A 25581-nucleotide genomic window follows, 5' to 3' on the forward strand; every position below is an offset into this window, starting at 1 on the left:
AGCCTACAGCACCCGGTATTCCCAGGCGGTCTCCCATCCAAGTACTAACCAGGCCGGACCCTGCTTAGCTTCCGAGATCAGACGAGATCGGGCGCGTTCAGGGTGGTATGGCCGTAGACGATGGCGCCCGGCCCGCGGAGCCTCAAGAGCCTCACCTCCGCCGCTGCCCTCAGCAGCTCACCCACCCACCCGCCGCCCCTGAGCCCGGCTCGCGCCCCACCCTCAACGCGACGGCACGCCAGCGAGGCCCTCCTCAGCCCTCTGCCCGCCTCCGTGGCCCGTGGTCCGTGGCCCGCAGCGGGGGCCCAGGGCCGGCAGTGGCCAGCGTTTCCCCGGGACCTTCTCCTCTCCCGGTCCTGCTTCATCGGCCGGACGCACTCTCCCACCGGGCACACCCGGCGGGCCCCTGGCACCTTGGCTCGCCCGCAAGCCTGCTCCTCCCTCTCCCTGGGCCTCGGGCCGGTCCGGTGTGCACGCGCCCGCACCTCCCGCTCCCCCGCTCGGCTTTCCACGGCTGCGGGCGCTGAAGCCTCAGGACCTTCTTCCTTCCAGGGCAGGGGCTGCCTTGGTTCCGCGACTCGCCCCACCCGTTGCCAGGTAGCCAGCCCCTGGTCTTTGTGCCAAGCAGGTTGGAGCCCTCCTCTGACCTGCAGGCCATTTCTGTGCCTTCGGGGGTCCTGGTGGGGAGGTGGAGGTGGGGGGGTGGGGAGTGGGGGTGAGGGTGGCCCTGCCCGGGCTGCGCTCTGCCACTTTCTTTCCTGGCTTCCCGGGGAGGGGAGGTGCCCAGGGAGGCGCAGGCAAGGCGGCCGGATCCTTCGGGTGGGTCATCCACCCGTCCAGACAGGGTGCTCACCCTCCTGACGGTGCTGCCCCGAGGTGGTGCCTGGACGGATGGGGTGCTCGCACCGACTGTCATCTCTCACCTTGGGGAACTGTCGGCTTCTCCTCCTCCTCCTCCTCCTCCTCCTCCTCCTCCCCCCCGTTGCTCCTTCCTACTCCTCTTCCTCCTCTCCCCAGGAGACACAGACAGACACAGACAGACAGACAGACAGACAGACAGACACACACACACACACACACACAAAGGCATGCACAAACACACACGCACACACACACACATGCACGCCCATTCACACACCCTTCCCTACCTCCTGGATGGACCTTGGTTCCCTCTCTGGAACTTGGAATGCCAGCTCGTGGGCTCCAGGTTCTGCCCCCACCCCCACCCCACCCCCACGGAGAACCCGTCCATCCATTCCTCCGTGGCAGAAGCCTCCCTCCCCGGGAAGCGGCGGCGGCGGCGGCGGCGGCGGCGGCGGCGGCGGCGGCGGCAGCGATGATGATGAGCCGCCCCGCTCAGCCCGCCCGCCCGGGAGAAGGGAGAATGTCTCGCTGGAAGGCGAAGGCGCGCAAGATGATCCTGCGCCCATGGGTCCCAGCGAACTTGGAACTTGGGTCTTGGCGCTCTGCGCGTGCACGGTGGGGGCAGAGGCGGGTCCCGTCCGGGCCAGGCGTCTCTTGGACTATCTATCCTCGGTCCCACCCGGCCAGCGGGCCTCCTCCCACCTTGCCTGTGGAGAGTACTGTCCTCTGGAGAGTCCCGGACGAGGAAGGAAGCGTGTGTCTAGGCCCCGACTCCTCGGGAACATCTTCCCTTGCCAATGGATGAGACAGCTCGGGCAGGGCCCTGCAGCCACAAAGTCTGTCTGTCTGTCTGTCTGTCTTCACTGGATGGAGCGAGCACCCGTGCTCTAGCAAGGAGGGACGGCCGCACAGCCAAGCCAGAGCGTACAAAACCAGAGGCACAAACATGCGCACACTCGTGCACACATCCACACCCAGACACGGAGCCCGAGCCTCGCCACACACACATAAACGGGCAAGGATGTCCAGGGCAGGTTGGAACACGGGTCTCTTTGGCGCTCAGCTCCGTGGACGTTGGGGGTAGAGGCGGGTCACGGGGCCAGAATTCTCTTACTGCCCCGCGGCCACCCGGCCACGCACCCATCCAAAGCTGCCTCCATCACGGAAGAGCCAAGGGTCTGAGCGGGCGCGACGAAGGTCGCGCGGCTGGACCGGACTGTGTGCCGGGGGTCTGATGGCCTCTCAAACCCCAGCACGGACCCCTCCGCTCTGGGGGACCTGCTTCCGCGACAGACAGAGAATTCCGGCACCGCCGCCACCGCCTCCGACGCCGGCGCCTCAGTGGGACAGCGCCTGACCCGTGACTTCCTCTTGCCCTGGGACCACTAGGTTCCAGGTCGGGCCCATCTTGGACCCGGGTCCTCTGCTCGGCCACCGCACTACTGACTGACTCCTCTACTGGCCTGCGCCCAGGCCTTGGCCCCTCGGGTCGGGCTCGGGAAGCAACCAACTGTGGCTCTCTGGCATCCCATCCCACCGGCGACACGCGCAGCCACACCCACGGACACGTCGCAGCCCCCCAGGGCACCGCTTCACGTGGACTCACACTCATGCACGCACACACGTAGACCTCCACACACACGCTCGCCCACACGGAAACACACTCGGCATGTGTGCCCCCGCACACGCACGCACGCGCACACACACAGACACCCACGCACGAGCCAGGGTGCCTGCAGGCACAGAGGCCCGCGTGCGTGTGCGCCCGCAGGAACACACACACACACACACACACACACACACACACACATACACTTGCGTGAGATCCCCCCCCCAACACACAAAACATGCAAGGATGCAGGAATGAGGCTACACAGGCACACAAGATGACAATGCGGCCGATCCGAACACACAGACACACACACACACGCACACACGCACACAAGCACACACGCACACAGGCCCACACGCACTCCCACACGGGCCTACTCACCTGTGCATGTTGCTGGAGAGCTTCTCTCCAGGTTCCCCAAGCCCCGCAGTCCCACAATCCACTTATAAAATAATCACTCAGACGCTTGTATCACTTATAAACTGTATGGCCGTGGCAGGCTTCTTGTTAACTGTTCTTATATCTTAAATTAACCCATTTTTATAAATCTATAGCTTGCCACGTGGCTGGTGGCTTACCGGCTTCTTTACATGCTCTTCTCCTGGCGGTGGCTGCAGTGTCTCTCCCTCCTTCTTCCTGTTTCCCCAATTCTCCTCTCTCTTTGTCCCGCCTATACTTCCTGCCTGGTCACTGGCCATCAGTGTTTTATTTACATAGAGTAATATCCACAGCAATGCACGCACCCAAAGTAAACACACTCAGGGAGGCAGGAAGGCAGGCAGGCAGGCCCGTAGGCACGCCCCTGGGCACCACCACCCCATCCCGTGGGGGCTCCTAGTGGGGGAGGTGGGCGTGGTGGAGGGCTCGGGTGGGAGCCTGGTTCCTCTGGGACTGCTTCCAAGCGGTGGGCTGTGTGGAGGTGGTGGGCGGATCTGTCCCCCCACCCCACCCCCGTGCCGGGACCCGGAGTGTCCTCCTCCCAGACCCCCGCCTGTGGAGCCAGGCAGGCAGCCAGGTGCGATGGAGCCCCGGTTGGTGGAGGGCAAGGCTAGCCTGGGCTGCCTGTCAGGCGAGACCTGCCTCTCTCATGTGAATCTTAGCTTCTTCTGGGGTCCTGGGAACCCCACTCGGGTGTTTCCCCCGGTGGGTTGGCAGCGTGCCTGAGGGCTGCGATGGCCGGGCGAATTGGCAGCCTTGCGGGCGAGGGGGAGTGGGAGGCGGAGGCGGAGGCGGAGGGGTCCGGGGGCCCGCCCCATGGGGGCCCGCGGCCGCAAAGGGCCTGCCTTTCAAAGGCCAAAAGGGGCAAAGGCAAAAAAAAAGCCTACAGCACCCGGTATTCCCAGGCGGTCTCCCATCCAAGTACTAACCAGGCCGGACCCTGCTTAGCTTCCGAGATCAGACGAGATCGGGCGCGTTCAGGGTGGTATGGCCGTAGACGATGGCGCCCGGCCCGCGGAGCCTCAAGAGCCTCACCTCCGCCGCTGCCCTCAGCAGCTCACCCACCCACCCGCCGCCCCTGAGCCCGGCTCGCGCCCCACCCTCAACGCGACGGCACGCCAGCGAGGCCCTCCTCAGCCCTCTGCCCGCCTCCGTGGCCCGTGGTCCGTGGCCCGCAGCGGGGGCCCAGGGCCGGCAGTGGCCAGCGTTTCCCCGGGACCTTCTCCTCTCCCGGTCCTGCTTCATCGGCCGGACGCACTCTCCCACCGGGCACACCCGGCGGGCCCCTGGCACCTTGGCTCGCCCGCAAGCCTGCTCCTCCCTCTCCCTGGGCCTCGGGCCGGTCCGGTGTGCACGCGCCCGCACCTCCCGCTCCCCCGCTCGGCTTTCCACGGCTGCGGGCGCTGAAGCCTCAGGACCTTCTTCCTTCCAGGGCAGGGGCTGCCTTGGTTCCGCGACTCGCCCCACCCGTTGCCAGGTAGCCAGCCCCTGGTCTTTGTGCCAAGCAGGTTGGAGCCCTCCTCTGACCTGCAGGCCATTTCTGTGCCTTCGGGGGTCCTGGTGGGGAGGTGGAGGTGGGGGGGTGGGGAGTGGGGGTGAGGGTGGCCCTGCCCGGGCTGCGCTCTGCCACTTTCTTTCCTGGCTTCCCGGGGAGGGGAGGTGCCCAGGGAGGCGCAGGCAAGGCGGCCGGATCCTTCGGGTGGGTCATCCACCCGTCCAGACAGGGTGCTCACCCTCCTGACGGTGCTGCCCCGAGGTGGTGCCTGGACGGATGGGGTGCTCGCACCGACTGTCATCTCTCACCTTGGGGAACTGTCGGCTTCTCCTCCTCCTCCTCCTCCTCCTCCCCCCCGTTGCTCCTTCCTACTCCTCTTCCTCCTCTCCCCAGGAGACACAGACAGACACAGACAGACAGACAGACAGACAGACAGACAGACACACACACACACACACACACACACAAAGGCATGCACAAACACACACGCACACACACACACATGCACGCCCATTCACACACCCTTCCCTACCTCCTGGATGGACCTTGGTTCCCTCTCTGGAACTTGGAATGCCAGCTCGTGGGCTCCAGGTTCTGCCCCCACCCCCACCCCACCCCCACGGAGAACCCGTCCATCCATTCCTCCGTGGCAGAAGCCTCCCTCCCCGGGAAGCGGCGGCGGCGGCGGCGGCGGCGGCGGCGGCGGCGGCGGCGGCAGCGATGATGATGAGCCGCCCCGCTCAGCCCGCCCGCCCGGGAGAAGGGAGAATGTCTCGCTGGAAGGCGAAGGCGCGCAAGATGATCCTGCGCCCATGGGTCCCAGCGAACTTGGAACTTGGGTCTTGGCGCTCTGCGCGTGCACGGTGGGGGCAGAGGCGGGTCCCGTCCGGGCCAGGCGTCTCTTGGACTATCTATCCTCGGTCCCACCCGGCCAGCGGGCCTCCTCCCACCTTGCCTGTGGAGAGTACTGTCCTCTGGAGAGTCCCGGACGAGGAAGGAAGCGTGTGTCTAGGCCCCGACTCCTCGGGAACATCTTCCCTTGCCAATGGATGAGACAGCTCGGGCAGGGCCCTGCAGCCACAAAGTCTGTCTGTCTGTCTGTCTGTCTTCACTGGATGGAGCGAGCACCCGTGCTCTAGCAAGGAGGGACGGCCGCACAGCCAAGCCAGAGCGTACAAAACCAGAGGCACAAACATGCGCACACTCGTGCACACATCCACACCCAGACACGGAGCCCGAGCCTCGCCACACACACATAAACGGGCAAGGATGTCCAGGGCAGGTTGGAACACGGGTCTCTTTGGCGCTCAGCTCCGTGGACGTTGGGGGTAGAGGCGGGTCACGGGGCCAGAATTCTCTTACTGCCCCGCGGCCACCCGGCCACGCACCCATCCAAAGCTGCCTCCATCACGGAAGAGCCAAGGGTCTGAGCGGGCGCGACGAAGGTCGCGCGGCTGGACCGGACTGTGTGCCGGGGGTCTGATGGCCTCTCAAACCCCAGCACGGACCCCTCCGCTCTGGGGGACCTGCTTCCGCGACAGACAGAGAATTCCGGCACCGCCGCCACCGCCTCCGACGCCGGCGCCTCAGTGGGACAGCGCCTGACCCGTGACTTCCTCTTGCCCTGGGACCACTAGGTTCCAGGTCGGGCCCATCTTGGACCCGGGTCCTCTGCTCGGCCACCGCACTACTGACTGACTCCTCTACTGGCCTGCGCCCAGGCCTTGGCCCCTCGGGTCGGGCTCGGGAAGCAACCAACTGTGGCTCTCTGGCATCCCATCCCACCGGCGACACGCGCAGCCACACCCACGGACACGTCGCAGCCCCCCAGGGCACCGCTTCACGTGGACTCACACTCATGCACGCACACACGTAGACCTCCACACACACGCTCGCCCACACGGAAACACACTCGGGCATGTGTGCCCCCGCACACGCACGCACGCGCACACACACAGACACCCACGCACGAGCCAGGGTGCCTGCAGGCACAGAGGCCCGCGTGCGTGTGCGCCCGCAGGAACACACACACACACACACACACACACACACACATACACTTGCGTGAGATCCCCCCCCCAACACACAAAACATGCAAGGATGCAGGAATGAGGCTACACAGGCACACAAGATGACAATGCGGCCGATCCGAACACACAGACACACACACACACGCACACACGCACACAAGCACACACGCACACAGGCCCACACGCACTCCCACACGGGCCTACTCACCTGTGCATGTTGCTGGAGAGCTTCTCTCCAGGTTCCCCAAGCCCCGCAGTCCCACAATCCACTTATAAAATAATCACTCAGACGCTTGTATCACTTATAAACTGTATGGCCGTGGCAGGCTTCTTGTTAACTGTTCTTATATCTTAAATTAACCCATTTTTATAAATCTATAGCTTGCCACGTGGCTGGTGGCTTACCGGCTTCTTTACATGCTCTTCTCCTGGCGGTGGCTGCAGTGTCTCTCCCTCCTTCTTCCTGTTTCCCCAATTCTCCTCTCTCTTTGTCCCGCCTATACTTCCTGCCTGGTCACTGGCCATCAGTGTTTTATTTACATAGAGTAATATCCACAGCAATGCACGCACCCAAAGTAAACACACTCAGGGAGGCAGGAAGGCAGGCAGGCAGGCCCGTAGGCACGCCCCTGGGCACCACCACCCCATCCCGTGGGGGCTCCTAGTGGGGGAGGTGGGCGTGGTGGAGGGCTCGGGTGGGAGCCTGGTTCCTCTGGGACTGCTTCCAAGCGGTGGGCTGTGTGGAGGTGGTGGGCGGATCTGTCCCCCCACCCCACCCCCGTGCCGGGACCCGGAGTGTCCTCCTCCCAGACCCCCGCCTGTGGAGCCAGGCAGGCAGCCAGGTGCGATGGAGCCCCGGTTGGTGGAGGGCAAGGCTAGCCTGGGCTGCCTGTCAGGCGAGACCTGCCTCTCTCATGTGAATCTTAGCTTCTTCTGGGGTCCTGGGAACCCCACTCGGGTGTTTCCCCCGGTGGGTTGGCAGCGTGCCTGAGGGCTGCGATGGCCGGGCGAATTGGCAGCCTTGCGGGCGAGGGGGAGTGGGAGGCGGAGGCGGAGGCGGAGGGGTCCGGGGGCCCGCCCCATGGGGGCCCGCGGCCGCAAAGGGCCTGCCTTTCAAAGGCCAAAAGGGGCAAAGGCAAAAAAAAAGCCTACAGCACCCGGTATTCCCAGGCGGTCTCCCATCCAAGTACTAACCAGGCCGGACCCTGCTTAGCTTCCGAGATCAGACGAGATCGGGCGCGTTCAGGGTGGTATGGCCGTAGACGATGGCGCCCGGCCCGCGGAGCCTCAAGAGCCTCACCTCCGCCGCTGCCCTCAGCAGCTCACCCACCCACCCGCCGCCCCTGAGCCCGGCTCGCGCCCCACCCTCAACGCGACGGCACGCCAGCGAGGCCCTCCTCAGCCCTCTGCCCGCCTCCGTGGCCCGTGGTCCGTGGCCCGCAGCGGGGGCCCAGGGCCGGCAGTGGCCAGCGTTTCCCCGGGACCTTCTCCTCTCCCGGTCCTGCTTCATCGGCCGGACGCACTCTCCCACCGGGCACACCCGGCGGGCCCCTGGCACCTTGGCTCGCCCGCAAGCCTGCTCCTCCCTCTCCCTGGGCCTCGGGCCGGTCCGGTGTGCACGCGCCCGCACCTCCCGCTCCCCCGCTCGGCTTTCCACGGCTGCGGGCGCTGAAGCCTCAGGACCTTCTTCCTTCCAGGGCAGGGGCTGCCTTGGTTCCGCGACTCGCCCCACCCGTTGCCAGGTAGCCAGCCCCTGGTCTTTGTGCCAAGCAGGTTGGAGCCCTCCTCTGACCTGCAGGCCATTTCTGTGCCTTCGGGGGTCCTGGTGGGGAGGTGGAGGTGGGGGGGTGGGGAGTGGGGGTGAGGGTGGCCCTGCCCGGGCTGCGCTCTGCCACTTTCTTTCCTGGCTTCCCGGGGAGGGGAGGTGCCCAGGGAGGCGCAGGCAAGGCGGCCGGATCCTTCGGGTGGGTCATCCACCCGTCCAGACAGGGTACTCACCCTCCTGACGGTGCTGCCCCGAGGTGGTGCCTGGACGGATGGGGTGCTCGCACCGACTGTCATCTCTCACCTTGGGGAACTGTCGGCTTCTCCTCCTCCTCCTCCTCCTCCTCCTCCTCCCCCCCGTTGCTCCTTCCTACTCCTCTTCCTCCTCTCCCCAGGAGACACAGACAGACACAGACAGACAGACAGACAGACAGACAGACACACACACACACACACACACACAAAGGCATGCACAAACACACACGCACACACACACACATGCACGCCCATTCACACACCCTTCCCTACCTCCTGGATGGACCTTGGTTCCCTCTCTGGAACTTGGAATGCCAGCTCGTGGGCTCCAGGTTCTGCCCCCACCCCCACCCCACCCCCACGGAGAACCCGTCCATCCATTCCTCCGTGGCAGAAGCCTCCCTCCCCGGGAAGCGGCGGCGGCGGCGGCGGCGGCGGCGGCGGCGGCGGCGGCGGCAGCGATGATGATGAGCCGCCCCGCTCAGCCCGCCCGCCCGGGAGAAGGGAGAATGTCTCGCTGGAAGGCGAAGGCGCGCAAGATGATCCTGCGCCCATGGGTCCCAGCGAACTTGGAACTTGGGTCTTGGCGCTCTGCGCGTGCACGGTGGGGGCAGAGGCGGGTCCCGTCCGGGCCAGGCGTCTCTTGGACTATCTATCCTCGGTCCCACCCGGCCAGCGGGCCTCCTCCCACCTTGCCTGTGGAGAGTACTGTCCTCTGGAGAGTCCCGGACGAGGAAGGAAGCGTGTGTCTAGGCCCCGACTCCTCGGGAACATCTTCCCTTGCCAATGGATGAGACAGCTCGGGCAGGGCCCTGCAGCCACAAAGTCTGTCTGTCTGTCTGTCTGTCTTCACTGGATGGAGCGAGCACCCGTGCTCTAGCAAGGAGGGACGGCCGCACAGCCAAGCCAGAGCGTACAAAACCAGAGGCACAAACATGCGCACACTCGTGCACACATCCACACCCAGACACGGAGCCCGAGCCTCGCCACACACACATAAACGGGCAAGGATGTCCAGGGCAGGTTGGAACACGGGTCTCTTTGGCGCTCAGCTCCGTGGACGTTGGGGGTAGAGGCGGGTCACGGGGCCAGAATTCTCTTACTGCCCCGCGGCCACCCGGCCACGCACCCATCCAAAGCTGCCTCCATCACGGAAGAGCCAAGGGTCTGAGCGGGCGCGACGAAGGTCGCGCGGCTGGACCGGACTGTGTGCCGGGGGTCTGATGGCCTCTCAAACCCCAGCACGGACCCCTCCGCTCTGGGGGACCTGCTTCCGCGACAGACAGAGAATTCCCGCACCGCCGCCACCGCCTCCGACGCCGGCGCCTTAGTGGGACAGCGCCTGAGCCGAGACTTCCTCTTGCCCTGGGACCACTAGGTTCCAGGTCGGGCCCATCTTGGACCCGGGTCCTCTGCTCGGCCACCGCACTACTGACTGACTCCTCTACTGGCCTGCGCCCAGGCCTTGGCCCCTCGGGTCGGGCTCGGGAAGCAACCAACTGTGGCTCTCTGGCATCCCATCCCACCGGCGACACGCGCAGCCACACCCACGGACACGTCGCAGCCCCCCAGGGCACCGCTTCACGTGGACTCACACTCATGCACGCACACACGTAGACCTCCACACACACGCTCGCCCACACGGAAACACACTCGGCATGTGTGCCCCCGCACACGCACGCACGCGCACACACACAGACACCCACGCACGAGCCAGGGTGCCTGCAGGCACAGAGGCCCGCGTGCGTGTGCGCCCGCAGGAACACACACACACACACACACACACACACACACACATACACTTGCGTGAGATCCCCCCCCCAACACACAAAACATGCAAGGATGCAGGAATGAGGCTACACAGGCACACAAGATGACAATGCGGCCGATCCGAACACACAGACACACACACACACGCACACACGCACACAAGCACACACGCACACAGGCCCACACGCACTCCCACACGGGCCTACTCACCTGTGCATGTTGCTGGAGAGCTTCTCTCCAGGTTCCCCAAGCCCCGCAGTCCCACAATCCACTTATAAAATAATCACTCAGACGCTTGTATCACTTATAAACTGTATGGCCGTGGCAGGCTTCTTGTTAACTGTTCTTATATCTTAAATTAACCCATTTTTATAAATCTATAGCTTGCCACGTGGCTGGTGGCTTACCGGCTTCTTTACATGCTCTTCTCCTGGCGGTGGCTGCAGTGTCTCTCCCTCCTTCTTCCTGTTTCCCCAATTCTCCTCTCTCTTTGTCCCGCCTATACTTCCTGCCTGGTCACTGGCCATCAGTGTTTTATTTACATAGAGTAATATCCACAGCAATGCACGCACCCAAAGTAAACACACTCAGGGAGGCAGGAAGGCAGGCAGGCAGGCCCGTAGGCACGCCCCTGGGCACCACCACCCCATCCCGTGGGGGCTCCTAGTGGGGGAGGTGGGCGTGGTGGAGGGCTCGGGTGGGAGCCTGGTTCCTCTGGGACTGCTTCCAAGCGGTGGGCTGTGTGGAGGTGGTGGGCGGATCTGTCCCCCCACCCCACCCCCGTGCCGGGACCCGGAGTGTCCTCCTCCCAGACCCCCGCCTGTGGAGCCAGGCAGGCAGCCAGGTGCGATGGAGCCCCGGTTGGTGGAGGGCAAGGCTAGCCTGGGCTGCCTGTCAGGCGAGACCTGCCTCTCTCATGTGAATCTTAGCTTCTTCTGGGGTCCTGGGAACCCCACTCGGGTGTTTCCCCCGGTGGGTTGGCAGCGTGCCTGAGGGCTGCGATGGCCGGGCGAATTGGCAGCCTTGCGGGCGAGGGGGAGTGGGAGGCGGAGGCGGAGGCGGAGGGGTCCGGGGGCCCGCCCCATGGGGGCCCGCGGCCGCAAAGGGCCTGCCTTTCAAAGGCCAAAAGGGGCAAAGGCAAAAAAAAAGCCTACAGCACCCGGTATTCCCAGGCGGTCTCCCATCCAAGTACTAACCAGGCCGGACCCTGCTTAGCTTCCGAGATCAGACGAGATCGGGCGCGTTCAGGGTGGTATGGCCGTAGACGATGGCGCCCGGCCCGCGGAGCCTCAAGAGCCTCACCTCCGCCGCTGCCCTCAGCAGCTCACCCACCCACCCGCCGCCCCTGAGCCCGGCTCGCGCCCCACCCTCAACGCGACGGCACGCCAGCGAGGCCCTCCTCAGCCCTCTGCCCGCCTCCGTGGCCCGTGGTCCGTGGCCCGCAGCGGGGGCCCAGGGCCGGCAGTGGCCAGCGTTTCCCCGGGACCTTCTCCTCTCCCGGTCCTGCTTCATCGGCCGGACGCACTCTCCCACCGGGCACACCCGGCGGGCCCCTGGCACCTTGGCTCGCCCGCAAGCCTGCTCCTCCCTCTCCCTGGGCCTCGGGCGGGTCCGGTGTGCACGCGCCCGCACCTCCCGCTCCCCCGCTCGGCTTTCCACGGCTGCGGGCGCTGAAGCCTCAGGACCTTCTTCCTTCCAGGGCAGGGGCTGCCTTGGTTCCGCGACTCGCCCCACCCGTTGCCAGGTAGCCAGCCCCTGGTCTTTGTGCCAAGCAGGTTGGAGCCCTCCTCTGACCTGCAGGCCATTTCTGTGCCTTCGGGGGTCCTGGTGGGGAGGTGGAGGTGGGGGGGTGGGGAGTGGGGGTGAGGGTGGCCCTGCCCGGGCTGCGCTCTGCCACTTTCTTTCCTGGCTTCCCGGGGAGGGGAGGTGCCCAGGGAGGCGCAGGCAAGGCGGCCGGATCCTTCGGGTGGGTCATCCACCCGTCCAGACAGGGTGCTCACCCTCCTGACGGTGCTGCCCCGAGGTGGTGCCTGGACGGATGGGGTGCTCGCACCGACTGTCATCTCTCACCTTGGGGAACTGTCGGCTTCTCCTCCTCCTCCTCCTCCTCCTCCTCCTCCTCCCCCCCGTTGCTCCTTCCTACTCCTCTTCCTCCTCTCCCCAGGAGACACAGACAGACACAGACAGACAGACAGACAGACAGACAGACACACACACACACACACACACAAAGGCATGCACAAACACACACGCACACACACACACATGCACGCCCATTCACACACCCTTCCCTACCTCCTGGATGGACCTTGGTTCCCTCTCTGGAACTTGGAATGCCAGCTCGTGGGCTCCAGGTTCTGCCCCCACCCCCACCCCACCCCCACGGAGAACCCGTCCATCCATTCCTCCGTGGCAGAAGCCTCCCTCCCCGGGAAGCGGCGGCGGCGGCGGCGGCGGCGGCGGCGGCGGCGGCGGCGGCAGCGATGATGATGAGCCGCCCCGCTCAGCCCGCCCGCCCGGGAGAAGGGAGAATGTCTCGCTGGAAGGCGAAGGCGCGCAAGATGATCCTGCGCCCATGGGTCCCAGCGAACTTGGAACTTGGGTCTTGGCGCTCTGCGCGTGCACGGTGGGGGCAGAGGCGGGTCCCGTCCGGGCCAGGCGTCTCTTGGACTATCTATCCTCGGTCCCACCCGGCCAGCGGGCCTCCTCCCACCTTGCCTGTGGAGAGTACTGTCCTCTGGAGAGTCCCGGACGAGGAAGGAAGCGTGTGTCTAGGCCCCGACTCCTCGGGAACATCTTCCCTTGCCAATGGATGAGACAGCTCGGGCAGGGCCCTGCAGCCACAAAGTCTGTCTGTCTGTCTGTCTGTCTTCACTGGATGGAGCGAGCACCCGTGCTCTAGCAAGGAGGGACGGCCGCACAGCCAAGCCAGAGCGTACAAAACCAGAGGCACAAACATGCGCACACTCGTGCACACATCCACACCCAGACACGGAGCCCGAGCCTCGCCACACACACATAAACGGGCAAGGATGTCCAGGGCAGGTTGGAACACGGGTCTCTTTGGCGCTCAGCTCCGTGGACGTTGGGGGTAGAGGCGGGTCACGGGGCCAGAATTCTCTTACTGCCCCGCGGCCACCCGGCCACGCACCCATCCAAAGCTGCCTCCATCACGGAAGAGCCAAGGGTCTGAGCGGGCGCGACGAAGGTCGCGCGGCTGGACCGGACTGTGTGCCGGGGGTCTGATGGCCTCTCAAACCCCAGCACGGACCCCTCCGCTCTGGGGGACCTGCTTCCGCGACAGACAGAGAATTCCGGCACCGCCGCCACCGCCTCCGACGCCGGCGCCTCAGTGGGACAGCGCCTGACCCGTGACTTCCTCTTGCCCTGGGACCACTAGGTTCCAGGTCGGGCCCATCTTGGACCCGGGTCCTCTGCTCGGCCACCGCACTACTGACTGACTCCTCTACTGGCCTGCGCCCAGGCCTTGGCCCCTCGGGTCGGGCTCGGGAAGCAACCAACTGTGGCTCTCTGGCATCCCATCCCACCGGCGACACGCGCAGCCACACCCACGGACACGTCGCAGCCCCCCAGGGCACCGCTTCACGTGGACTCACACTCATGCACGCACACACGTAGACCTCCACACACACGCTCGCCCACACGGAAACACACTCGGGCATGTGTGCCCCCGCACACGCACGCACGCGCACACACACAGACACCCACGCACGAGCCAGGGTGCCTGCAGGCACAGAGGCCCGCGTGCGTGTGCGCCCGCAGGAACACACACACACACACACACACACACACACACATACACTTGCGTGAGATCCCCCCCCCAACACACAAAACATGCAAGGATGCAGGAATGAGGCTACACAGGCACACAAGATGACAATGCGGCCGATCCGAACACACAGACACACACACACACGCACACACGCACACAAGCACACACGCACACAGGCCCACACGCACTCCCACACGGGCCTACTCACCTGTGCATGTTGCTGGAGAGCTTCTCTCCAGGTTCCCCAAGCCCCGCAGTCCCACAATCCACTTATAAAATAATCACTCAGACGCTTGTATCACTTATAAACTGTATGGCCGTGGCAGGCTTCTTGTTAACTGTTCTTATATCTTAAATTAACCCATTTTTATAAATCTATAGCTTGCCACGTGGCTGGTGGCTTACCGGCTTCTTTACATGCTCTTCTCCTGGCGGTGGCTGCAGTGTCTCTCCCTCCTTCTTCCTGTTTCCCCAATTCTCCTCTCTCTTTGTCCCGCCTATACTTCCTGCCTGGTCACTGGCCATCAGTGTTTTATTTACATAGAGTAATATCCACAGCAATGCACGCACCCAAAGTAAACACACTCAGGGAGGCAGGAAGGCAGGCAGGCAGGCCCGTAGGCACGCCCCTGGGCACCACCACCCCATCCCGTGGGGGCTCCTAGTGGGGGAGGTGGGCGTGGTGGAGGGCTCGGGTGGGAGCCTGGTTCCTCTGGGACTGCTTCCAAGCGGTGGGCTGTGTGGAGGTGGTGGGCGGATCTGTCCCCCCACCCCACCCCCGTGCCGGGACCCGGAGTGTCCTCCTCCCAGACCCCCGCCTGTGGAGCCAGGCAGGCAGCCAGGTGCGATGGAGCCCCGGTTGGTGGAGGGCAAGGCTAGCCTGGGCTGCCTGTCAGGCGAGACCTGCCTCTCTCATGTGAATCTTAGCTTCTTCTGGGGTCCTGGGAACCCCACTCGGGTGTTTCCCCCGGTGGGTTGGCAGCGTGCCTGAGGGCTGCGATGGCCGGGCGAATTGGCAGCCTTGCGGGCGAGGGGGAGTGGGAGGCGGAGGCGGAGGCGGAGGGGTCCGGGGGCCCGCCCCATGGGGGCCCGCGGCCGCAAAGGGCCTGCCTTTCAAAGGCCAAAAGGGGCAAAGGCAAAAAAAAAGCCTACAGCACCCGGTATTCCCAGGCGGTCTCCCATCCAAGTACTAACCAGGCCGGACCCTGCTTAGCTTCCGAGATCAGACGAGATCGGGCGCGTTCAGGGTGGTATGGCCGTAGACGATGGCGCCCGGCCCGCGGAGCCTCAAGAGCCTCACCTCCGCCGCTGCCCTCAGCAGCTCACCCACCCACCCGCCGCCCCTGAGCCCGGCTCGCGCCCCACCCTCAACGCGACGGCACGCCAGCGAGGCCCTCCTCAGCCCTCTGCCCGCCTCCGTGGCCCGTGGTCCGTGGCCCGCAGCGGGGGCCCAGGGCCGGCAGTGGCCAGCGTTTCCCCGGGACCTTCTCCTCTCCCGGTCCTGCTTCATCGGCCGGACGCACTCTCCCACCGGGCACACCCGGCGGGCCCCTGGCACCTTGGCTCGCCCGCAAGCCTGCTCCTCCCTCTCCCTGGGCCTCGGGCCGGTCCGGTGTGCACGCGCCCGCACCTCCCGCTCCCCCGCTCGGCTTTCCACGGCTGCGGGCGCTGAAGCCTCAGGACCTTCTTCCTTCCAGGGCAGGGGCTGCCTTGGTTCCGCGACTCGCCCCACCCGTTGCCAGGTAGCCAGCCCCTGGTCTTTGTGCCAAGCAGGTTGGAGCCCTCCTCTGACCTGCAGGCCATTTCTGTGCCTTCGGGGGTCCTGGTGGGGAGGTGGAGGTGGGGGGGTGGGGAGTGGGGGTGAGGGTGGCCCTGCCCGGGCTGCGCTCTGCCACTTTCTTTCCTGGCTTCCCGGGGAGGGGAGGTGCCCAGGGAGGCGCAGGCAAGGCGGCCGGATCCTTCGGGTGGGTCATCCACCCGTCCAGACAGGGTGCTCACCCTCCTGACGGTGCTGCCCCGAGGTGGTGCCTGGACGGATGGGGTGCTCGCACCGACTGTCATCTCTCACCTTGGGGAACTGTCGGCTTCTCCTCCTCCTCCTCCTCCTCCTCCTCCCCCCCGTTGCTCCTTCCTACTCCTCTTCCTCCTCTCCCCAGGAGACACAGACAGACACAGACAGACAGACAGACAGACAGACAGACAGACACACACACACACACACACACACAAAGGCATGCACAAACACACACGCACACACACACACATGCACGCCCATTCACACACCCTTCCCTACCTCCTGGATGGACCTTGGTTCCCTCTCTGGAACTTGGAATGCCAGCTCGTGGGCTCCAGGTTCTGCCCCCACCCCCACCCCACCCCCACGGAGAACCCGTCCATCCATTCCTCCGTGGCAGAAGCCTCCCTCCCCGGGAAGCGGCGGCGGCGGCGGCGGCGGCGGCGGCGGCGGCGGCGGCGGCAGCGATGATGATGAGCCGCCCCGCTCAGCCCGCCCGCCCGGGAGAAGGGAGAATGTCTCGCTGGAAGGCGAAGGCGCGCAAGATGATCCTGCGCCCATGGGTCCCAGCGAACTTGGAACTTGGGTCTTGGCGCTCTGCGCGTGCACGGTGGGGGCAGAGGCGGGTCCCGTCCGGGCCAGGCGTCTCTTGGACTATCTATCCTCGGTCCCACCCGGCCAGCGGGCCTCCTCCCACCTTGCCTGTGGAGAGTACTGTCCTCTGGAGAGTCCCGGACGAGGAAGGAAGCGTGTGTCTAGGCCCCGACTCCTCGGGAACATCTTCCCTTGCCAATGGATGAGACAGCTCGGGCAGGGCCCTGCAGCCACAAAGTCTGTCTGTCTGTCTGTCTGTCTTCACTGGATGGAGCGAGCACCCGTGCTCTAGCAAGGAGGGACGGCCGCACAGCCAAGCCAGAGCGTACAAAACCAGAGGCACAAACATGCGCACACTCGTGCACACATCCACACCCAGACACGGAGCCCGAGCCTCGCCACACACACATAAACGGGCAAGGATGTCCAGGGCAGGTTGGAACACGGGTCTCTTTGGCGCTCAGCTCCGTGGACGTTGGGGGTAGAGGCGGGTCACGGGGCCAGAATTCTCTTACTGCCCCGCGGCCACCCGGCCACGCACCCATCCAAAGCTGCCTCCATCACGGAAGAGCCAAGGGTCTGAGCGGGCGCGACGAAGGTCGCGCGGCTGGACCGGACTGTGTGCCGGGGGTCTGATGGCCTCTCAAACCCCAGCACGGACCCCTCCGCTCTGGGGGACCTGCTTCCGCGACAGACAGAGAATTCCCGCACCGCCGCCACCGCCTCCGACGCCGGCGCCTTAGTGGGACAGCGCCTGAGCCGAGACTTCCTCTTGCCCTGGGACCACTAGGTTCCAGGTCGGGCCCATCTTGGACCCGGGTCCTCTGCTCGGCCACCGCACTACTGACTGACTCCTCTACTGGCCTGCGCCCAGGCCTTGGCCCCTCGGGTCGGGCTCGGGAAGCAACCAACTGTGGCTCTCTGGCATCCCATCCCACCGGCGACACGCGCAGCCACACCCACGGACACGTCGCAGCCCCCCAGGGCACCGCTTCACGTGGACTCACACTCATGCACGCACACACGTAGACCTCCACACACACGCTCGCCCACACGGAAACACACTCGGGCATGTGTGCCCCCGCACACGCACGCACGCGCACACACACAGACACCCACGCACGAGCCAGGGTGCCTGCAGGCACAGAGGCCCGCGTGCGTGTGCGCCCGCAGGAACACACACACACACACACACACACACACACACACACATACACTTGCGTGAGATCCCCCCCCCAACACACAAAACATGCAAGGATGCAGGAATGAGGCTACACAGGCACACAAGATGACAATGCGGCCGATCCGAACACACAGACACACACACACACGCACACACGCACACAAGCACACACGCACACAGGCCCACACGCACTCCCACACGGGCCTACTCACCTGTGCATGTTGCTGGAGAGCTTCTCTCCAGGTTCCCCAAGCCCCGCAGTCCCACAATCCACTTATAAAATAATCACTCAGACGCTTGTATCACTTATAAACTGTATGGCCGTGGCAGGCTTCTTGTTAACTGTTCTTATATCTTAAATTAACCCATTTTTATAAATCTATAGCTTGCCACGTGGCTGGTGGCTTACCGGCTTCTTTACATGCTCTTCTCCTGGCGGTGGCTGCAGTGTCTCTCCCTCCTTCTTCCTGTTTCCCCAATTCTCCTCTCTCTTTGTCCCGCCTATACTTCCTGCCTGGTCACTGGCCATCAGTGTTTTATTTACATAGAGTAATATCCACAGCAATGCACGCACCCAAAGTAAACACACTCAGGGAGGCAGGAAGGCAGGCAGGCAGGCCCGTAGGCACGCCCCTGGGCACCACCACCCCATCCCGTGGGGGCTCCTAGTGGGGGAGGTGGGCGTGGTGGAGGGCTCGGGTGGGAGCCTGGTTCCTCTGGGACTGCTTCCAAGCGGTGGGCTGTGTGGAGGTGGTGGGCGGATCTGTCCCCCCACCCCACCCCCGTGCCGGGACCCGGAGTGTCCTCCTCCCAGACCCCCGCCTGTGGAGCCAGGCAGGCAGCCAGGTGCGATGGAGCCCCGGTTGGTGGAGGGCAAGGCTAGCCTGGGCTGCCTGTCAGGCGAGACCTGCCTCTCTCATGTGAATCTTAGCTTCTTCTGGGGTCCTGGGAACCCCACTCGGGTGTTTCCCCCGGTGGGTTGGCAGCGTGCCTGAGGGCTGCGATGGCCGGGCGAATTGGCAGCCTTGCGGGCGAGGGGGAGTGGGAGGCGGAGGCGGAGGCGGAGGGGTCCGGGGGCCCGCCCCATGGGGGCCCGCGGCCGCAAAGGGCCTGCCTTTCAAAGGCCAAAAGGGGCAAAGGCAAAAAAAAAGCCTACAGCACCCGGTATTCCCAGGCGGTCTCCCATCCAAGTACTAACCAGGCCGGACCCTGCTTAGCTTCCGAGATCAGACGAGATCGGGCGCGTTCAGGGTGGTATGGCCGTAGACGATGGCGCCCGGCCCGCGGAGCCTCAAGAGCCTCACCTCCGCCGCTGCCCTCAGCAGCTCACCCACCCACCCGCCGCCCCTGAGCCCGGCTCGCGCCCCACCCTCAACGCGACGGCACGCCAGCGAGGCCCTCCTCAGCCCTCTGCCCGCCTCCGTGGCCCGTGGTCCGTGGCCCGCAGCGGGGGCCCAGGGCCGGCAGTGGCCAGCGTTTCCCCGGGACCTTCTCCTCTCCCGGTCCTGCTTCATCGGCCGGACGCACTCTCCCACCGGGCACACCCGGCGGGCCCCTGGCACCTTGGCTCGCCCGCAAGCCTGCTCCTCCCTCTCCCTGGGCCTCGGGCCGGTCCGGTGTGCACGCGCCCGCACCTCCCGCTCCCCCGCTCGGCTTTCCACGGCTGCGGGCGCTGAAGCCTCAGGACCTTCTTCCTTCCAGGGCAGGGGCTGCCTTGGTTCCGCGACTCGCCCCACCCGTTGCCAGGTAGCCAGCCCCTGGTCTTTGTGCCAAGCAGGTTGGAGCCCTCCTCTGACCTGCAGGCCATTTCTGTGCCTTCGGGGGTCCTGGTGGGGAGGTGGAGGTGGGGGGGTGGGGAGTGGGGGTGAGGGTGGCCCTGCCCGGGCTGCGCTCTGCCACTTTCTTTCCTGGCTTCCCGGGGAGGGGAGGTGCCCAGGGAGGCGCAGGCAAGGCGGCCGGATCCTTCGGGTGGGTCATCCACCCGTCCAGACAGGGTGCTCACCCTCCTGACGGTGCTGCCCCGAGGTGGTGCCTGGACGGATGGGGTGCTCGCACCGACTGTCATCTCTCACCTTGGGGAACTGTCGGCTTCTCCTCCTCCTCCTCCTCCTCCTCCTCCTCCCCCCCGTTGCTCCTTCCTACTCCTCTTCCTCCTCTCCCCAGGAGACACAGACAGACACAGACAGACAGACAGACAGACAGACAGACACACACACACACACACACACACAAAGGCATGCACAAACACACACGCACACACACACACATGCACGCCCATTCACACACCCTTCCCTACCTCCTGGATGGACCTTGGTTCCCTCTCTGGAACTTGGAATGCCAGCTCGTGGGCTCCAGGTTCTGCCCCCACCCCCACCCCACCCCCACGGAGAACCCGTCCATCCATTCCTCCGTGGCAGAAGCCTCCCTCCCCGGGAAGCGGCGGCGGCGGCGGCGGCGGCGGCGGCGGCGGCGGCGGCAGCGATGATGATGAGCCGCCCCGCTCAGCCCGCCCGCCCGGGAGAAGGGAGAATGTCTCGCTGGAAGGCGAAGGCGCGCAAGATGATCCTGCGCCCATGGGTCCCAGCGAACTTGGAACTTGGGTCTTGGCGCTCTGCGCGTGCACGGTGGGGGCAGAGGCGGGTCCCGTCCGGGCCAGGCGTCTCTTGGACTATCTATCCTCGGTCCCACCCGGCCAGCGGGCCTCCTCCCACCTTGCCTGTGGAGAGTACTGTCCTCTGGAGAGTCCCGGACGAGGAAGGAAGCGTGTGTCTAGGCCCCGACTCCTCGGGAACATCTTCCCTTGCCAATGGATGAGACAGCTCGGGCAGGGCCCTGCAGCCACAAAGTCTGTCTGTCTGTCTGTCTGTCTTCACTGGATGGAGCGAGCACCCGTGCTCTAGCAAGGAGGGACGGCCGCACAGCCAAGCCAGAGCGTACAAAACCAGAGGCACAAACATGCGCACACTCGTGCACACATCCACACCCAGACACGGAGCCCGAGCCTCGCCACACACACATAAACGGGCAAGGATGTCCAGGGCAGGTTGGAACACGGGTCTCTTTGGCGCTCAGCTCCGTGGACGTTGGGGGTAGAGGCGGGTCACGGGGCCAGAATTCTCTTACTGCCCCGCGGCCACCCGGCCACGCACCCATCCAAAGCTGCCTCCATCACGGAAGAGCCAAGGGTCTGAGCGGGCGCGACGAAGGTCGCGCGGCTGGACCGGACTGTGTGCCGGGGGTCTGATGGCCTCTCAAACCCCAGCACGGACCCCTCCGCTCTGGGGGACCTGCTTCCGCGACAGACAGAGAATTCCCGCACCGCCGCCACCGCCTCCGACGCCGGCGCCTTAGTGGGACAGCGCCTGAGCCGAGACTTCCTCTTGCCCTGGGACCACTAGGTTCCAGGTCGGGCCCATCTTGGACCCGGGTCCTCTGCTCGGCCACCGCACTACTGACTGACTCCTCTACTGGCCTGCGCCCAGGCCTTGGCCCCTCGGGTCGGGCTCGGGAAGCAACCAACTGTGGCTCTCTGGCATCCCATCCCACCGGCGACACGCGCAGCCACACCCACGGACACGTCGCAGCCCCCCAGGGCACCGCTTCACGTGGACTCACACTCATGCACGCACACACGTAGACCTCCACACACACGCTCGCCCACACGGAAACACACTCGGGCATGTGTGCCCCCGCACACGCACGCACGCGCACACACACAGACACCCACGCACGAGCCAGGGTGCCTGCAGGCACAGAGGCCCGCGTGCGTGTGCGCCCGCAGGAACACACACACACACACACACACACACACACACACACATACACTTGCGTGAGATCCCCCCCCCAACACACAAAACATGCAAGGATGCAGGAATGAGGCTACACAGGCACACAAGATGACAATGCGGCCGATCCGAACACACAGACACACACACACACGCACACACGCACACAAGCACACACGCACACAGGCCCACACGCACTCCCACACGGGCCTACTCACCTGTGCATGTTGCTGGAGAGCTTCTCTCCAGGTTCCCCAAGCCCCGCAGTCCCACAATCCACTTATAAAATAATCACTCAGACGCTTGTATCACTTATAAACTGTATGGCCGTGGCAGGCTTCTTGTTAACTGTTCTTATATCTTAAATTAACCCATTTTTATAAATCTATAGCTTGCCACGTGGCTGGTGGCTTACCGGCTTCTTTACATGCTCTTCTCCTGGCGGTGGCTGCAGTGTCTCTCCCTCCTTCTTCCTGTTTCCCCAATTCTCCTCTCTCTTTGTCCCGCCTATACTTCCTGCCTGGTCACTGGCCATCAGTGTTTTATTTACATAGAGTAATATCCACAGCAATGCACGCACCCAAAGTAAACACACTCAGGGAGGCAGGAAGGCAGGCAGGCAGGCCCGTAGGCACGCCCCTGGGCACCACCACCCCATCCCGTGGGGGCTCCTAGTGGGGGAGGTGGGCGTGGTGGAGGGCTCGGGTGGGAGCCTGGTTCCTCTGGGACTGCTTCCAAGCGGTGGGCTGTGTGGAGGTGGTGGGCGGATCTGTCCCCCCACCCCACCCCCGTGCCGGGACCCGGAGTGTCCTCCTCCCAGACCCCCGCCTGTGGAGCCAGGCAGGCAGCCAGGTGCGATGGAGCCCCGGTTGGTGGAGGGCAAGGCTAGCCTGGGCTGCCTGTCAGGCGAGACCTGCCTCTCTCATGTGAATCTTAGCTTCTTCTGGGGTCCTGGGAACCCCACTCGGGTGTTTCCCCCGGTGGGTTGGCAGCGTGCCTGAGGGCTGCGATGGCCGGGCGAATTGGCAGCCTTGCGGGCGAGGGGGAGTGGGAGGCGGAGGCGGAGGCGGAGGGGTCCGGGGGCCCGCCCCATGGGGGCCCGCGGCCGCAAAGGGCCTGCCTTTCAAAGGCCAAAAGGGGCAAAGGCAAAAAAAAAAGCCTACAGCACCCGGTATTCCCAGGCGGTCTCCCATCCAAGTACTAACCAGGCCGGACCCTGCTTAGCTTCCGAGATCAGACGAGATCGGGCGCGTTCAGGGTGGTATGGCCGTAGACGATGGCGCCCGGCCCGCGGAGCCTCAAGAGCCTCACCTCCGCCGCTGCCCTCAGCAGCTCACCCACCCACCCGCCGCCCCTGAGCCCGGCTCGCGCCCCACCCTCAACGCGACGGCACGCCAGCGAGGCCCTCCTCAGCCCTCTGCCCGCCTCCGTGGCCCGTGGTCCGTGGCCCGCAGCGGGGGCCCAGGGCCGGCAGTGGCCAGCGTTTCCCCGGGACCTTCTCCTCTCCCGGTCCTGCTTCATCGGCCGGACGCACTCTCCCACCGGGCACACCCGGCGGGCCCCTGGCACCTTGGCTCGCCCGCAAGCCTGCTCCTCCCTCTCCCTGGGCCTCGGGCGGGTCCGGTGTGCACGCGCCCGCACCTCCCGCTCCCCCGCTCGGCTTTCCACGGCTGCGGGCGCTGAAGCCTCAGGACCTTCTTCCTTCCAGGGCAGGGGCTGCCTTGGTTCCGCGACTCGCCCCACCCGTTGCCAGGTAGCCAGCCCCTGGTCTTTGTGCCAAGCAGGTTGGAGCCCTCCTCTGACCTGCAGGCCATTTCTGTGCCTTCGGGGGTCCTGGTGGGGAGGTGGAGGTGGGGGGGTGGGGAGTGGGGGTGAGGGTGGCCCTGCCCGGGCTGCGCTCTGCCACTTTCTTTCCTGGCTTCCCGGGGAGGGGAGGTGCCCAGGGAGGCGCAGGCAAGGCGGCCGGATCCTTCGGGTGGGTCATCCACCCGTCCAGACAGGGTGCTCACCCTCCTGACGGTGCTGCCCCGAGGTGGTGCCTGGACGGATGGGGTGCTCGCACCGACTGTCATCTCTCACCTTGGGGAACTGTCGGCTTCTCCTCCTCCTCCTCCTCCTCCTCCTCCCCCCCGTTGCTCCTTCCTACTCCTCTTCCTCCTCTCCCCAGGAGACACAGACAGACACAGACAGACAGACAGACAGACAGACAGACACACACACACACACACACACACACACAAAGGCATGCACAAACACACACGCACACACACACACATGCACGCCCATTCACACACCCTTCCCTACCTCCTGGATGGACCTTGGTTCCCTCTCTGGAACTTGGAATGCCAGCTCGTGGGCTCCAGGTTCTGCCCCCACCCCCACCCCACCCCCACGGAGAACCCGTCCATCCATTCCTCCGTGGCAGAAGCCTCCCTCCCCGGGAAGCGGCGGCGGCGGCGGCGGCGGCGGCGGCGGCGGCGGCGGCGGCAGCGATGATGATGAGCCGCCCCGCTCAGCCCGCCCGCCCGGGAGAAGGGAGAATGTCTCGCTGGAAGGCGAAGGCGCGCAAGATGATCCTGCGCCCATGGGTCCCAGCGAACTTGGAACTTGGGTCTTGGCGCTCTGCGCGTGCACGGTGGGGGCAGAGGCGGGTCCCGTCCGGGCCAGGCGTCTCTTGGACTATCTATCCTCGGTCCCACCCGGCCAGCGGGCCTCCTCCCACCTTGCCTGTGGAGAGTACTGTCCTCTGGAGAGTCCCGGACGAGGAAGGAAGCGTGTGTCTAGGCCCCGACTCCTCGGGAACATCTTCCCTTGCCAATGGATGAGACAGCTCGGGCAGGGCCCTGCAGCCACAAAGTCTGTCTGTCTGTCTGTCTGTCTTCACTGGATGGAGCGAGCACCCGTGCTCTAGCAAGGAGGGACGGCCGCACAGCCAAGCCAGAGCGTACAAAACCAGAGGCACAAACATGCGCACACTCGTGCACACATCCACACCCAGACACGGAGCCCGAGCCTCGCCACACACACATAAACGGGCAAGGATGTCCAGGGCAGGTTGGAACACGGGTCTCTTTGGCGCTCAGCTCCGTGGACGTTGGGGGTAGAGGCGGGTCACGGGGCCAGAATTCTCTTACTGCCCCGCGGCCACCCGGCCACGCACCCATCCAAAGCTGCCTCCATCACGGAAGAGCCAAGGGTCTGAGCGGGCGCGACGAAGGTCGCGCGGCTGGACCGGACTGTGTGCCGGGGGTCTGATGGCCTCTCAAACCCCAGCACGGACCCCTCCGCTCTGGGGGACCTGCTTCCGCGACAGACAGAGAATTCCCGCACCGCCGCCACCGCCTCCGACGCCGGCGCCTTAGTGGGACAGCGCCTGACCCGTGACTTCCTCTTGCCCTGGGACCACTAGGTTCCAGGTCGGGCCCATCTTGGACCCGGGTCCTCTGCTCGGCCACCGCACTACTGACTGACTCCTCTACTGGCCTGCGCCCAGGCCTTGGCCCCTCGGGTCGGGCTCGGGAAGCAACCAACTGTGGCTCTCTGGCATCCCATCCCACCGGCGACACGCGCAGCCACACCCACGGACACGTCGCAGCCCCCCAGGGCACCGCTTCACGTGGACTCACACTCATGCACGCACACACGTAGACCTCCACACACACGCTCGCCCACACGGAAACACACTCGGGCATGTGTGCCCCCGCACACGCACGCACGCGCACACACACAGACACCCACGCACGAGCCAGGGTGCCTGCAGGCACAGAGGCCCGCGTGCGTGTGCGCCCGCAGGAACACACACACACACACACACACACACACACACATACACTTGCGTGAGATCCCCCCCCCAACACACAAAACATGCAAGGATGCAGGAATGAGGCTACACAGGCACACAAGATGACAATGCGGCCGATCCGAACACACAGACACACACACACACGCACACACGCACACAAGCACACACGCACACAGGCCCAC

General features: G+C 65.1%; 7 non-coding genes across 7 annotated transcripts; all 7 read right to left on the bottom strand.

The window, feature by feature from the left end:
- LOC143273605 (5S ribosomal RNA) lies at positions 1-119 on the bottom strand. The gene has a single exon (XR_013051788.1). It is a non-coding gene; the product is annotated as a 5S ribosomal RNA (ribosomal RNA).
- A 3675-nt stretch (positions 120-3794) lies between these two features.
- Positions 3795-3913, bottom strand: LOC143273606 (5S ribosomal RNA). Its single transcript, XR_013051789.1, has one exon. It is a non-coding gene; the product is annotated as a 5S ribosomal RNA (ribosomal RNA).
- A 3671-nt stretch (positions 3914-7584) lies between these two features.
- Positions 7585-7703, bottom strand: LOC143273607 (5S ribosomal RNA). The gene has a single exon (XR_013051790.1). It is a non-coding gene; the product is annotated as a 5S ribosomal RNA (ribosomal RNA).
- Positions 7704-11375: 3672 nt separating this feature from the next.
- LOC143273608 (5S ribosomal RNA) lies at positions 11376-11494 on the bottom strand. Its single transcript, XR_013051791.1, has one exon. It is a non-coding gene; the product is annotated as a 5S ribosomal RNA (ribosomal RNA).
- Positions 11495-15166: 3672 nt separating this feature from the next.
- Positions 15167-15285, bottom strand: LOC143273609 (5S ribosomal RNA). Its single transcript, XR_013051792.1, has one exon. It is a non-coding gene; the product is annotated as a 5S ribosomal RNA (ribosomal RNA).
- A 3676-nt stretch (positions 15286-18961) lies between these two features.
- On the bottom strand, positions 18962-19080 carry LOC143273611 (5S ribosomal RNA). The gene has a single exon (XR_013051794.1). It is a non-coding gene; the product is annotated as a 5S ribosomal RNA (ribosomal RNA).
- Positions 19081-22753: 3673 nt separating this feature from the next.
- LOC143273612 (5S ribosomal RNA) lies at positions 22754-22872 on the bottom strand. The gene has a single exon (XR_013051795.1). It is a non-coding gene; the product is annotated as a 5S ribosomal RNA (ribosomal RNA).
- Positions 22873-25581: the final 2709 nt, after the last annotated feature.

The sequence above is a fragment of the Peromyscus maniculatus genome, chromosome 5 (genome assembly GCF_049852395.1).
Source record: "Peromyscus maniculatus bairdii isolate BWxNUB_F1_BW_parent chromosome 5, HU_Pman_BW_mat_3.1, whole genome shotgun sequence".
Taxonomy (NCBI): Eukaryota; Metazoa; Chordata; class Mammalia; order Rodentia; family Cricetidae; genus Peromyscus; species Peromyscus maniculatus.